This window comes from Trichechus manatus, unplaced genomic scaffold (assembly GCF_000243295.1).
Source record: "Trichechus manatus latirostris isolate Lorelei unplaced genomic scaffold, TriManLat1.0 scaffold00295, whole genome shotgun sequence".
Lineage (NCBI taxonomy): Eukaryota > Metazoa > Chordata > Mammalia > Sirenia > Trichechidae > Trichechus > Trichechus manatus.
In genome coordinates this window covers 1271716-1287300 of record NW_004444231.1, presented here as the reverse complement: position 1 = coordinate 1287300, position 15585 = coordinate 1271716, and the positions used below count along the sequence as shown (strand labels likewise).

Here is a 15585-nt window from a genome sequence, read left to right as displayed (position 1 = left end):
GACCGTGAGGCCACACTGAGGTGCTGGGCTCTGGGCTTCTACCCAGCGGATATCACCCTGACCTGGCAGCGGGACGAGGAGGACCAGACCCAGGACGTGGAGCTTGTGGAGACCAGGCCTGCGGGGGATGGGACCTTCCAGAAGTGGGCAGCCATTGTGGTGCCCTCTGGAGAGGAGCAAAGATACACATGTCGTGTGCAGCACGAGGGGCTGACTGAGCCTCGCACCCTGAGATGGGGTAAAAGGGGATGGGGGCGGAGCCTTTTTTCGGAAAGCATGAGCCTTTCTGGAGACTTCCAGCAGGGTTGGGGCTGAGAACTGTCGGTCAGGACCCTTCGCCTTCCCTTCTCTTCCCAGAGCCACTTCCTCAGTCCATCATGGGAATTGTTGCTGGCCTGGTTGTCTTTGGACTGCTGTTTGTTGGAGCTGTGGTGGCTGCAGTTGTGATCTGGAGGAAGAAGAGCTCAGGTAGAGATGGGAGTAGGGTCTGAGTTTTCTTATCCAACTGGAGGGTTTCGATCCCCAAGTAGGAGTTTGCGCATCTTCAGTCCTAATGCCGCATTCTTCTCCATATAGTCCAGTTTCTTGGATTATTTGCTCAGCATACATATTGAATAAGTATGGTGAAAGGATACAACCCTGACACACACCTTTCCTGATTTTAAACCATGCAGCACCCCGTTGTTCTGTTGGAATGACTGCCTCTTGGTCTATATACTGGTTCTGCATGAGCATGATCAAGTGTTCTGTCATTTCCATTCTTCGCGATATTATCCATAATTTGTTATAATCCACACAGTAGAATGCATTTGCGAAACTGATAAAACATAGGTAAACATCTTTCTAGTATTCTCTGCTTTCAGCCAAGATCCATCTGACATCAGCAGTGATATCCCTTGTTCCACATCCTCTTCTGAATCTGGCTTGAATTTCTAACAGTTCCCTGTCGATGTACTGTGGCAACTGTTTTTTAATTATCTTCAGTAAAACTTTCCTTGGATGTGATATTAATGATATTGTTCAATAATTTTTGAATTATATTGGATCACCTTTCTTTGGAATGGGCACAAATATGGATTCAGTTGGTTGGCGAGGTAATGAAATTTCTTGGCATAGACAAGTGAGTGCTTCCAGCATTGCATGCGTTTGTTGAAACATCTTAGTTGGTATTCTTTTTAAAATGATCTTTTGTTTTTGTACTTTAGATGAAGGTTTACAGAACAAATAGTTTTTCATTAAACAGTCAGTGCACATATTGTTTTATGACATTGGTTAACAACTCCACGACATGTCAACAGTCTCGCTTCTCGACCTTGGGTTCCCCATTACCAGCTTTCCTGTCCTCTCCTGTCTTCTAGTCCTTGTCCTGGGCTGTTGTGCCCCATTAGCCTTGTTTTGTTTTATGAGCCTGTCTAATCTTTGGCTGAAGGGTGAACCTCGGGAGTGACTTCATTACTGAGCTCAAACGGTGTCTGGGGGCCATACTCTCAGGGTTTCTCCGGTCTCTGTCAGGCCAGTAAGTCTGCTTTTTTTTGTGAGTTAGAATTTTGTTCTACATTTTTCTCGAGCTCTGTCCAGGATCCTCTTTTGTGATCCCTGTTGGAGCAGTCAGTGGTGGTAGCCGGGCACCATCTAGTTGTGCTGGACTCAGTCTGGTGGAGGCCATGGCAGCTGTGGTCCATTAGTCCTTTGGACTAATCTTTCCCTTGTATCTTGTTTACTTCATTCTCCTTTGTTCCTGAAGGGGTGAGACCAGTGGAGTATTTTATTTTATTTTTAAATTTTTTTAATTTTTAATTTTTTTTTATTGTACTTCACGTGAAGGTTTACAGAACAAATAGTTTCTCATGAAACAGTAGTACACATATTGTTTTATGACACTGGTTAACAAACCCATGACATGTCAACCTTCCCCCTTCTCGACCTTTTTTTTTTTGGTGAAAATATCCCTAGCCAAAGATACACCATTTCAAAAATTTCTCCATGGACAGTTCAGTGACATCAACTACGTTCTTTCAGTTGTGCTGCTATTCTCACTTCAGATGAAGGTTTGCAGAACAAAATAGCTTCTCATTAAACAGTTAGTACACATGTTGTCCTATGACAATGGTTAACAACTTCACAACACATCAACACTATCCATACTCAACGGTGGGTCCCTATCACCAGCTTTCCTGTCCCCTTCTGCCTTCTAGTCCTTGTCCCTGGACTGCGGTGCCTCATTAGTCCCGTTTTGTTTTATGGGGCTGTCCACTCCCCGGCTGAAAGGTGAACCTCGGAAGTGACTTCCCCAGTGAGCTAAAAGGGTGTCTGGGGGCCATATTCTCGGGGTTTCTCCAGTCTCCTTTAAGCCAGTAAATCCGGTCTTTTTTGTGTGCGTTAGAATTTTGTTCCACATCCTTCTCCAGCTCTGTCCAGAACCCTCTGTTGTGATCCCAGTCAGAGCAGTCAGTGGTGGTAGCTAGGCACCATCTAGTTGTACTGGACTCAGTCTGGTGGAGGCCTTGGTAGCTGTGGTCCATTAGTCCTTCGGACTAATCATTCCCTTGTATCCTGTTCTCTTCACACTCCCTTGTTCTGGAAGGAATGAGACCAGTGGAGTACATTAGATGGCTGCTCACAGGCTTTTAAGATCCAAGATGCTACTCACCAAGGTAGAATGTAGGACATTTTCTTTATAAACTATGTTATGCCAGTTGAGCTAGATGTTCCCTGAGTCCATGGTCTCCACAGCCCTCAGCCCAGCAATTTGGTCCCTCAGGGAGTTTGGATGTGTCTATGGAGCTTCCATGACCTTTCCTTGTACAAGTTGTGCTGGCTTCCCCAGTATTGTGTACCGTCTTACCCTTCACCAAAGTTACCACTTATGTATTGTCCATTAGTTGGTATTCTGTATGATCCACACAGTCGAATGCCTTTGTGTAGTCAGTAAAATAAAGGTAAACATCTTTCTGGTATTCTCTGCTTTCAGCCAGTAGAGTCTGCCAAAAGCCCTGCTCAGCTTCTCAGGCTCTCAGTCACCACACTTAACTTGACAAATGCCTTGAAGACTATTACCAAATATTGGGCCCACACATCTGGGATCACCGTCTTTCTAGACTCTCGCTCCAACAAGTCCTCACTACCTTGGTGGCTCCAGTGCCTTCAAGCAGATGTTCTTACCTATTGACTGCATTTTGTAGTTGTTCTTGGAGGGAGGGTTGGTCTGAAACAGGCTAGCCTGCCACCATTGGAGGTGGAACACTGAATAGTTTCTTTTAAGATTGATGTGAAATTTCTGAATCCCTACACCTTTGTTACTTTTGATGGAGCCCTGGTGGTGCAGTGGTTAAGAGTTTGACTGCTAACCAAAAGGTTGGGGAAAGAGGGCATGAAAAAGCCTGGGAAGAGGAGAAAGGAGGAGGGTGCTTAAGTTAGTCTTGGAGAAGTCCTCCTGAAGCAAAGTGAGGAAACTCTGGGTCAGAGAACTCAGAAGGACAGATGCAGCTGGGGGTCCTTATAGCTCCAGGGCTTTAGGTAATCTAGGGCTATCAGTGGAACATTGATTAAGCACTTGGCTGCCAACTGAAAGATCAGCTGTTCAAACCTACCAGTGCCTCTGTGGGAGAATGACCTGGCGATCTGCTCCCATAAAGATTACAGCCTAGGAAACCTTAAGGGCAGTTCTACTCTGTCCTACAGTGTCGCTATGAGTTGGAATGACTGGATGGTCCACAATGGCAACTAAGGGCTAGCAGAGGTTGGATGCAGTTTCAGGGGGTATGTAAGGTAGGCCTAAGACCTGGTGGAGCACACTCCCCTCCCACAGTGAACCCAAGTACTTCCTCTAAGAACCCTCCTGTCCCAGGTATTTCATTCCATAATCAAGGGCTCAAGAAAGGGTCCACACACTACAGCTAATATCAGCCTCCTAGACCTCCCCTTCTTCATCGATAGAGTCCAAGTGAGAACCCCAAACTTCAACTCCTCCTCACCTTCATCTCTCACCACCTCACTACCAGTATCTTCCTCTAGCCCACCAGGACTGATCCCATCATGCCCCTTCCCCTGTATGTGTCAGTCACCCCAGGTCCCCGATTACCTTGCACTCTCATCTCCACAAAGCTTTGCACACCCCAGTTCTGTCTCCCCTTACACCCTCTCTCCAACTCCTGACACCTTTCCACTGTACCCTGAAGTTCTCAGCCCAAGATCAGCACAATCTCCTGGATCCTCTCTAGGATGGTCCCTTCACCTCGAGCTCTGACAGAGACCTGGGTCTCCTGAGGACTCTGTCCCTCTGAAGTGCTCCCACAGGGAGTGTTTCTCCCACAGACCTTGTACCCCTGAATGTGGAGGTGGGCGAGCATCCTTGCTCCCTGTTGCTGCTCTCAGATCTTTCTCCCTCCCTCCTCCCTAATGTCCCCAGCTGTGAATATCCTGTCATTAGTTAGGGAGCCCACTTGTCTCATTGCAGCTATTACCTACAGACCACTTAGGCCAGTTGTCTTAGTCATCCAGTGCTGCTATAACAGAAATACCACAAGTGGAAGGCTTTAACAAAGAGAAGTTTATTCTCTCACAGTCCAGTAGGCAACAAGTCCAAATTCTAGGCATCAGCTCCATGGGAACACTTTCTCTGTCAGCTCTGGAGGAAGAAGCCATGTCATCAATCTTCCCTTGGTCTGGGAGCTTCTCTGCGCAGAAACCTCAGGTCCAAAGGACGTGCTCTGCTCCCAGCACTGCTTTCTTGGTGGTATAAGGTTCCCATGTGTCTCTGCTCGCTTCTTTCTTTTATATCTCAAAAGAGATTGGTTTAAGACACTATCTAATCTTCTAGACCTCATCAGTATAACTGCCACTAATCCATCTTATTACATCATAGTGATAGAGTTTACAACATATAGGAAATCACATCAGATTACAAAATGGTATACAATCATACAATACTGGGAATCATGACCCAGTCAAGTTGACAGATATTTTTGCGGGACACAATTCAATCCATGTCACCAGTCCTCTCATTTCTTAACTATATCAGCTCGTGGACCACTGTCACTCTCTCCAGCATTGCTATCTCCTTGATCCTTGCTGATTTCACCATAAGCAAATGTGGTAGGCTAAAAACAGCCCCTCCCCCTAAAGATGTCCGTGCCTTTGTCCTTGGAAACTGTGAATAGGTTTCATTATGTGGAAAAGGGACTTTTTCTGAAGTAATTAAAGGTTAAGGATTTTAAAATAGGGCAACTATCCTGAATTATCTTGGTGTGCCCAATGACATCACATGAGCCTTTAAAAGCAGAGAAATTTCTCTGGCTGGAATAAGAGGGATATGGCAGAAGAGAAAGGCAGAAGAGATGCAGCAGAAAGGAAATCAGAGAGATTCCAAAATGGGAGGACTCAGTGTGATGTGAGTGGCTACATGCAAGGACTGGAGAAAGGCTTCTAGGAGTTGAAGGTGGCTCTGGCTGACAGCCAGCAAGGAAATGGGGACCTCAGTCCTACAGCTGCAAGGAACTGAATTTGGACAACAATGTGAATGATCTTGGAAGTGGATTCTTCCACAGAGTCTCCAGTAAGGAGCACAGATCTGCTGATACCTTGATCTTAGCCCAGTGAGACCCATGTTGGAACTGGAAATTACAGAACTCTGGGATAATAAACGGGTGTTGTTTAAAGTCAGCAAGTTTGTGGTAATTTTTTTTGGCAGCAATAGAAAACGCATTCAGTAGTGATGATGTACTCACCTCTGCCTTCTCAGTTCCTTGAACTAATTCCCCCCATGACCTTCTACTCTGATCCATCTGGGCCACCTTTCCCCTGTCATTCCTTAGACCTTGTCATTGACAATAACCCCAGTCCTTCCATAGTCTCAATTTCATACGTCCCACTCTCTGATCACCATCTTTCTTCCTTGTTCCATTGAGGGTGGCCATAAGCTCTGGAAACATTGATTCTATTATTTTATCATATATTATAGTGTAATATTGAGAGCAGTGGTGGTTCAGTGGTAGAAGTCTCACCTTCCATGCAGAAGACTCAGGTTTGATTCACAGTCAATGCTTCTCAAGTGTAGTCACCACTCATCTGTCAGTAGAGGCTTGCATGTTGCTATGATGCTGAGCAAGTTTTGGTAGAGCTTCCAGTCTAAGATAGACTAGGAAGAAAGTCCTGGCAATCTACTTCTGAAAATAAGCCAATGAAAATCCTGTGGATCACAATGATCTGATCATGTTGTGCATGGAGTCACCATGAGTTGGGGCTGACTGAATGGCAGCTAACAACAACAGCAACGTAGTAATATCAGCAAACCATTCATTATATATTTGCCTGTTTTCCAGGATTGGTGTCCATCAATTCCAACAATCCTTTTGCCCTACTTGGATTCCTGATATATTGATCCTTCCATCTTTTCACTGTTCCTCACCCCTTGATATCCTCTCTTCCTTTCTTCTACCACCACCACCAGTTGTTCTTGAGTTGACTCTGAATCATGGAGACCCTGTCTTAGGCTGGGTTCTCTAGAGAAGCAAAACCAGTAAAGTGTATATCTCTCTATAGAGAGAGATTTATATAAAGGAAATGGCTCATGCCATTGTAGAAGCTGGAATGTCCCAACTCCATGGGTTAGGCTAGAGGCTTCTCCCGGTTCACGTAGCCACGTGGGGCTGGCAAACCCAAGATCAGCAGGTCAGACAGCACGGCTCTTGCTCACAGGCTGCGAAGACTGATGAATCCCAAGATTGGCAGGCAAGACGGCAGGTAGGCTGCTAGTCGCAAGAACCAGAATTCAGATGAACAGGAGCCAGCTGCACGATCAAGAGGGAGCAAAAGCCCAAGAGCCTTGCCAGAAAGTCTGCTTATATTTGATGCAGGCCACATCCACAAGGAAACTCCCTTTCCATTGATTGCCTACTCACAGCAGATGCCATCATGGAGGGATCATATTATATCAGTTCTCATCATGGAAGTGATCACATCATCATGTGACTGCCAAACTACATCATTAACTGCCGAACCACTGAGAATCATGGCCTACCCAAGTTGACACATAACCTTAAGGATCACAGACCCCATGTTTGTCACAGTAGATCTGTGTTCCATTGGGTTTTCAGTGGCTGATTTTTCAGAAGTAGATTGTCAGGCCTTTTTTACAAGGCACCTCTGGGTGGACTTGAACCACCAATCTTTTTTTTTTTAATTTTTTTTTTATTGTACTTTAGATGAAGGTTTACAGAACAAATAGTTTCTCATTAAACAGTTGGTACATATATTGTTTTATGACATTGGTTAACAACCCCACAACATGTCAACACTCTCTCTTCTCGACCTTGGGTTACCTATTACCAGCTTTCCTGTCCCCTCCTGCCTTCTAGACCTTGTCCCTGGACTATTGTGACCCATTAGTCTTGTTTTGTTTTATGGGCCTGTCTAATCTTTGGCTGAAGGGTGAACCTTGGGAGTGACTTCATTACTGAGCTCAAAGGGTGTCCGGGGGCCATACTCTTGGGGTTTCTCCAGTCTCTGTCAGGCCAGTAAGTCTGGTCTGTTTTTGGAACCACCAATCTTTTGATTAGCAGCCAAATGCATTGACCGTTTGCACCACCAAGTGACTCCTACTTGACCTTAACACAGGATATTATCCTGGGTGGGCCTGACCTTAAAGGGACTGGCCTCTTCCCAGAGTTTCAAAGTGTGAGGGAAGTTCTCTATTGTGGGCTTGAAGATGTAGGGGCCACACAGCAAGGAATGCTGGTGGCCACTAGCAGTTGAGAATACCTCTAGCTGACAGCCAGCAAAGACATGGGGACCTCGATCCTACAACTGCAAGAAACTGAATTCTGCCAACAAGCTCTGTATGAGCTTGGAGGAGGACCCTGAGCTCCAGAGGACAACACAACTTTGTGAGTCTCTGAACAGAGAACCAATTCACACCATGCCTGCACATCTGACCTATAGAACTGTGAGCGAATAAGCAGGTGCTATTTTAAACTACTAAGTTTGTGTTAATTTGCTATGCAACAGTAGAAACTAATACAGAGGCTCAACTGTGCAACAGGTAAATGCACAGCATTTTCTCCACTGAAATGAATTTATGAACTGGCATTCACACTAGTTGCATAAAATAAAATCTTTTCTAATTTTTGTTTTTGTATTTTTCATTTTGTAATTTTTCGTAATACAATGAAATTTTAGTATAATCGTATTTGTCATTCATTCATTCAACAAAAATTAATTTAGTGCCTACAATGTCCCAGGCATGGCTCTATAAGCTGGGGAGACAGCTTTGAATAAAACAGCTCAAACCTGCTGCAAAATATTGGAAGTTGTCAGAAAATTTAACATTTGGTTAAATATGATCATAAGTCACTGAAAAACAATTATTGGATGACTATATAACTGATGCGACAATAAAAAATTCAAAAAGTTAATAGAAAAGGAAACTGTAGTGCCATGGGTTTCTCTTTATATATGACGTTTCTGGCCTGAGTTTTTAGTTTTGCCAAGATGATTTACTAGGCCACAATCTTGCAAAGGGATTGGACAGTTTACTATGCAGATAAGGCATATAAAATGCTTGCAGGGATTGGACAGTTTACTGTGAAAATAAGGTGCATAAAAGCCTTGTAGGGATTGGTCAATTACTATGAAAATAAGGTAACTGTGGCCTACTAAGGGGATTGGTCAGTTTTGCCATCATGCTAGGTTTATAAGGGCTAATCCTACACAGGTTGGTGTCTTTGGACCTGGAGTCCATGTGCTGAGAACCTCCTAGACCAGGGAGACAGAGTTGTAACCCTGGAGATGGCACAAGATCGCACAGCATCACGAGCAGTGAGAACCAGTAGTCCAGCACAAGACAACTGTGGTAGTCTTCCCAATCTACAAAGAGAGAGAGCTGAGTGCCTTTGGGCAGGATGCTTGCTGGAGGAGTGGGGTGTCTCCAGTCACTATGTTAGCGGAGCTAAAAACAGTAACACTTGCCTGAGCAGGGCAAAGGCCAGGCCTGAGTGAGGTCATTGTCAGTAGCCCCAAGTGGGACCCACTGGCAGAGGCTGAGAGTGAGGCCTGCCTGCAGGCAAGGCTGAGAAGAAGCTGAGAGCTGTCTTAGTTGGAAGCTGTTCTGATTGATGAACTGTATCCTGTCTCCTGCATTGTTCCTGTTACTTCCAAGTTGATCCTGATCCTGTTACTTCCCCAATAAACCACATAATCATGAGTATGATCTGTGAGTTCTATGTGGCTGCTGCCACAAATTAGCAAACCTATCAGGGAAGTAGAGAGTGCTGTGGGGAAGATGTTGGTGTCAGAATTGGTAAAAAGGTTGGAGAGTGGAGGTATATCTGACCTCTACCACATAGGAATCATCTTTGGGCTGATCCTGAAGGTGACTCTCATTGTTCTCCCTGAAGTTAGAGGAGCTCTGAATGTACTGGACTACAGGAACACAACGGTAAAAACCTTAGCTTTTTCAAAAGTGAGGAGGCTTGGTTTTCTTAAACAATCACAGACATGATAAAGTCAACACAACACACAGAATCCCTCCCTTCCAGGTGGGTTATGCAGAAGATAAAGAGAACCTTTTATTGCTGTTTACAAATAACAGTCAAGCAATTAAAGAAAATTTTGTCATTTTTAACAGAGAGAAAATCAAATTTTAGCTTTATATATACTATTTGATATTTAAAGAACTTTAGCTAAAGCTCTTTAAATATCTTATAAATAAGACCATCAAACTTCAGCGAGCTTTGATCACAACAAAATCCTCTTTATATGAACTTCGTAAGATTTCCTGTCTTTACCACATATCTCTTATTACTACAAGCTTTAAAGTGGCAAGAAACAAACACATTCATTAGCAGACCCAGATATATATCCTCTCTGTAGCATATAAAAATATAAAGTAAAAGTATATAAACTTAAATTATAATGAATATCCATTAATTAACTGGGTTTAGCATTAGTTCCAGGTTTTAAGATACCTAAAGACCTTGGAAATTATCTTAATGCCTATGTACCACAAAACATAATTGCCATTGAAATAAAGTTTGTCAGAATTATGATACAATTTGGTTAAGCACAAATTTATATTTTTCATAATCTTAAATATTTAGCAGAAGTAATGCTATCTTGTTCTATCAGTAAACTTGTATAAGTTAGGAAAAGTATACTCAAGTAGAATAAAATGTATGCTTATATTATGCTTAAAATGGTAACTCAGAGAAACCATGGTTGTTTTTATCAAAACTAGAATTATTAAATTAGCCTAGTTAGCCAAAGATTTATCTAAATTGTGTGAAATTCAATTTTTAAAAAGTTTTTGGGTTAGTTTCTATAATAACTCTTTTTAACACTGAAAGAATTTGAGGTTTAATTTCCTTAATTTCGAGGACTTTTAGGAATACTCAATTTATATAAGTTCTTATTTATCTCTAAACCAATCAGAATAAAAGCTCCTTGAAGGGATATTATAATCTTATTTGGTAATATCATCCAGAGGTAGGAAAGTATTACATATACAAACATAACATAAACATAAAGACAAGACATATATACATATACAGATACGGGCTGAAGGACAAACAGTTGCTCCTCCTGAAGTCAGAGTTTAACCTTGATTTTTGCACGCTTCTAAAAAATATTTTAGAGAAGCAATTTTAGAATAATTTTACCTTTCTTAAGCCTCATTATACCAATCAAAATAAACAATCCATACCTTTATTTTTTTTCAGATGAACCAATTTATATCAAAAAATTTCCCAAAGTACCTTATGAAGGCTGAAATCATCCTTAGTGAAATTTTCCATTTAGAAAGATAGGTGCAAGAATTAAGAACGAAGATAACACGTAGGAAGCAATTTTAAGAGAAAAGAATTAAGACTTAACCTCATGGTAGCTGACAATGGTTGGTCTGGGGCACCCAACATGACAGCAGGTGGAAAAATCAGACAGAACACTCTCAAAGCCAAGCTCTTAGGACAAAAACGAGACGGAGGAATGCCTGCGTTCTACCCTATGATTCTCCTTTTTATGACAGTCAACAATCCTAGACAGCACAACAGAAAACAAAGAAATGAGAATCCAGTTCCCTAAAGTGCAACTCCATGTTGTCTTGGTAAGACTGACCCATTTCGACAGAAAGAAAAACGGGTTCTGAATCCACAATTTTTAAACATATAAACTTGCTAGAGTCTCAGATGGAGGGGTCCCAGACTCTTTGGAGCCGGCTGCACCCATTTTAAAAACTACCTGAGGCCTCTGTCAGACCCAGTCGAACTTTCCTCATTGGACCCAATCGAATTTCCCTTGAACCTAATAAAGGAGAGTGTTCAAATACTTTAAATAGGAATCAATCACAAAACAGAAGTTCCTCAAAGTGGCCACTGTAAATTCAGTCCTTGGTATAGTCAACCCACTTCTAAGAAACTTGCAGCTCTGGAGTGGGAAAGAAAGAGCCCATGATAGAATCTTAAAACAGCTACATTTAAACTGAGGTCCCTGTTAAACTGCTGTCTGAAGGCACAGAGATTGATGCATCTTACCCCAAATAGAAAGAACAAAAGAGTGACTTACCAAGGAAAAGACACTCAAAACTGCTTAGATATAAACCCACAGAGCTCCAACACGAAAGGAGTGGAGCTCAAACCCAGGAGAGATTTACCAAGTTCCTGGGTCATGGTGAGTGAACAATTGAGTATACAAAGGGCCTTCATGGGTACCTGTCTCGTGATCTCTTCCAGCAGCGAAGGGTTCTTGGTGGTCTTCTCTGGGTCCCAGCTCTGACATCAAAATCTGTTAAAATAATCAAAACACAAAGAAATTAAAACATAAGGTTCATTTGAGCAGTTAATCTGTATATGTGCAGGGAGATCATTTGGTTCCTAAAGAGAAGTGGCTCAAAGTAGGCTAGTTATGATTGTAAAAAAAAAAGAAAGAAAGAAAACAAAACAAGCAAAAAATCCTGGAAAGCTTTGGATTAACTCATGGCTGTATGATTCAATAAACATTTTGCAAGTTGGGGAATCGCCTTTCCCTGCAAAAAGACAAATACTCCGACAGACTAGAGATTTTATAGAAGTTTAAATACAGATTATCTTTTTTTTTTCCTGCCCAATGAATAGAAGTTTCCATGGTGACAAAGTACTTGCCAGTTATTGATTTAGCATTAAAAAGTAATTCCTGAAAATTTGGTCTTTTATGGATTTGTAGCTCTGTGACCTCTTGAAATTAAAATTAAGGAAGCACACAGTCTTTTCCTTTAAGTCATGAGGTAATGGGTTTTTAACTGACTACCCTTTTTGAGCTGGAAAAGACAAATTTAGGGCTGCAGAGTAGTTAGCAGTTCTTGAGTTTTGCAGTTTTGAGTCAGGCTTTTACTGTTAATTTTGAGCTCGGGGGTAAAAGAAAGCCCTTGCAATCAGAGTAAGATACCTGTTTTATTTTTTTTTCCCACACAACTTTGAGGTACTTAAAGTTTGTACACTCTCCTGGTTGAAATATACAGTAACAAATTGTGCTTTCATGTGCTTCTTTGTATTGAGGATATGCCTGGGATGCACACAGGCAAACTCAGGACTATGAAATGAAGATAATTTTAACAGACAACAGTCCTGGAGTCGCAGATACGTTGTTTGGGAAAGCAAAACTAGGAGCTTTGTGAGCCTGACTGCACTGCCTTTCAGACACATTTATACATAAAAGGGCCAAAATCACTTCTATTCCAGATTAGATTCCTTATGGTTCAGGGTTATCTGAGTTACCCACTGTAGTTAATAAACAAAAAGGAAACCCTGGTTTCAGTGGAAATCTCTGTCTGATGGCTTCAGGTACAACTTCTCCCAGGTTTAAAGATGAAACCCCTACCTCTGCACCTCCATTCTGGAGGGGGGCAGGGCTCACTCTCTGGTATCAAATTCCCTGAGAGTGAGTTTTCCTGTAGATGAGTCTGGGGGAAAGGTAAGAGGTGGGAGGCTGGAGGTATTCAGGGAAGGGAAGAGGAGGAAAAGGGCTAGGCCCAGCCTGAGGGTTCCTCTTTGTTTCCTCAGAGAGCCTTGGGGGAGGATTCAGGGAGCTAGTGTGACAAAGAGTCCTTGGTGCAGGAGCAGAGGGGTCAGGGCAAAGTCCCAGGTCCCGGCTTTCAGGGTCTCAAACTTTGAGGGCAGTGACTGTGGTGGGGAAGCGGCGCGTTAGGAATCTTGAGAGGGAGAAGGAGCGACAGAAGAAGGGCGGGGACTTAGGGATGAGTTTCACTTCTCCCTCACAATTTGTGTCACAATGCGTGTTCTTCTGCCGAAACACACACGACGAGACCCCAGTTCTCATTCCCATTGGGTATCCGGTTTCTGGAGAAGCTAGTCAGCGTCATCGTGGTTCCCAGTTTTAAAGTCCACATGTCTCGGCGGGGACTCAGATTCTCCCCAGACTCCAAGGGTCAGGGTCATGGCGCTCCGGACCCTCCTCTTGCTGCTCTCGAGGGCCCTGGCCCTGACCCAGACCCGGGCCGGTGAGTGCAGGGTCGGGAGGTTAATGGCCTCTGTGGAGGGAGGAGTGAGGGGACCGCCCAACGGGGACCCGGGACCCTCGGGGAAGCCGCGTCCCCTCCCCCGCGCCCTGACACCCCTCCCAGCTCCTTGTCCGGATCCCCCGCCCCAGTCTCCTGCCCCTACGTCCCGGCCCTGCTCCTCCTGCCGCCGCTTCTCTATCCACGAGCCCCTCACCCCTCCTTGCCCCCATCGACCCCAGATCCGGGCCCTCCGCGGGGAGGGGGGTCGGTGGTCTCAGCCGCTCCTCGCCCCCAAGCTCCCACTCCCTGAGGTATTTACAGACCGCCACGTCCCGGCCCGGCCACCGGGAGCCCTGGTACATCGCTGTCGGCTACATGGACGACACGCAGATCCGGTGGTTCGACAGCGACGCCGCGAATCCGAGGATGGCGCCACTGGCACCGTGAGGAGCAGGAGGGGCTGGAGTTTTGGGACCAGCAGACACGGATTGCCAAGGACAACGCACAGTATTACCGAGTGGGCCTGCAGAACCTGCGCGGCTGCTACAACCAGAGCGACGCCAGCGAGTGACGCCGGGCCCGGGTGTCAGGTCACGAGTCCCCTCGGGTCGTCCCGAGTCTCCGGGTCCCAACTCCACGCAGAGGCGGTGGAACCCGCCTGGCACCTCGATCAGGGAAAATCCGTGAGGATTCAGCTCTGGCTTTTAGTTTAGGCTGAAAGGGACCCTGACCAATCACCGCCCTTAGATATAACAGGGGGCGGTGCTAAGTGGGCGGGGCTTACCTCGGGGGCGGGGCCAGGGTCTCACACCAACCCGGAGATGTTTGGCTGCGAAGTGGGGTCCTACCGGCGCTTCCTCCGGGGGTACTATCAGCTCGCCTACAATGCCGCCGATTACATCACCCTCAATGTGGACCTGCGCTCCTGGACAGCGGCAGACAGTGCTGTTCAGATCACCCGGTGCAAGTGGGAGGCGGCCAGTGTGGCGGAGCACGTCAGGACCTACCTGGAGGGTGAGAGTGTGGAGTTGCTCTGCAGATGCCTGGAGAAAGGGAAGGAGACGCTGCAGCTAGCAGGTAAGAGGGGCCGCGGGACACCTTCCTGATCTCTCAGGCTGGGACTCTTTCCCCAGCTGGTGTCACACAAGGAGAAGAGAAAAATGGTATCAGCGCCAGAATACCCACCTCCCGTGGGTCGGGAGAGGGAGGAGTCCACCCAAGTTTCCAGATCCTGCACCAGAGAGTGACTTGATCAGAGCACCGCTAAGGGTCTCAGGGACAATTAAGGGATGCAGCCGCTGGGGATGGAGGGGGAGATGATTCCTAAAATAACTGATCGACAGTTCCCATTGAACTTGTCAGTGGCCTTGGGAACCACGGGGGACTTTCTCTCTCAGGCCTTGTTCTCTGCCCCACACCCAAACACCCAACCTCTTTGGAGGTCTGACTCTAGCTTTTCTGAGTCTCTCTGGTCAGGACCAGAAGTCCCTGTTCTTCCCCTCAGAGACCTAGAGCGTGTTATCCTGGGCTCACTCAAATTATAGAACTTTCCAAGGAATAGGAGATTGTTCTACACTCCTGGGTCCAGGCTGGGGTTTGGATTTTGCTCTCCATCCGCCCACCCAAGTTGTCCTGTTCATTCTCAGGATGGTCACACAAGCCCTGCTCAGGTGGCCTCTGGGAGGTAATGGAAAGTTCCTAAATTTTCTGACCCTTCCTCTCAGATCCCCCAGAGACATATGCGACCCACCACCCCATCTCTGACCGTGAGGTCACGCTGAGGTGCTGGGCCCTGTGGAGATCACACTGACCTGGCAGCAGGACAGGGAGGACCAGACCCAGGACACAGAGCTTGTGGAGACCAGGCCTTCGGGGAGCAGGACCTTCCAGAATCGGGCCACCATGGTGGTGCCCTCTGGAGAGGAGCAGAGATACACGTGCCATATGCAGCACGAGGGGCTGCTGGAGCCCCTCACCCTGAGATGGAGTAAGAAGGGGGCAAGGGCAAACCCCCTTCTCAGGGAAAGCAGGGGCTCTTCTGGGCACCTCCAGCAGGGTCAGGGCTAATACCCTTCCTTTCCCTCCCCTCCCCTCTCCCCTCC

The 15585-nt window shown here is 45.5% G+C and overlaps 1 pseudogene across 1 annotated transcript in view; it reads left to right on the top strand.

Annotated features, from left to right (window-relative positions):
* The window catches only part of LOC101345343 (HLA class I histocompatibility antigen, A-23 alpha chain-like), an 18387-nt pseudogene that overhangs the window by 2091 nt on the left and 711 nt on the right, over window positions 1-15585 (top strand). The window contains exons 3-4 of the transcript XR_002822937.1: window positions 14285-14560; window positions 15208-15470. The product of XR_002822937.1 is annotated as an HLA class I histocompatibility antigen, A-23 alpha chain-like (transcript). The remainder of the gene's footprint in view (window positions 1-14284; window positions 14561-15207; window positions 15471-15585) is intronic.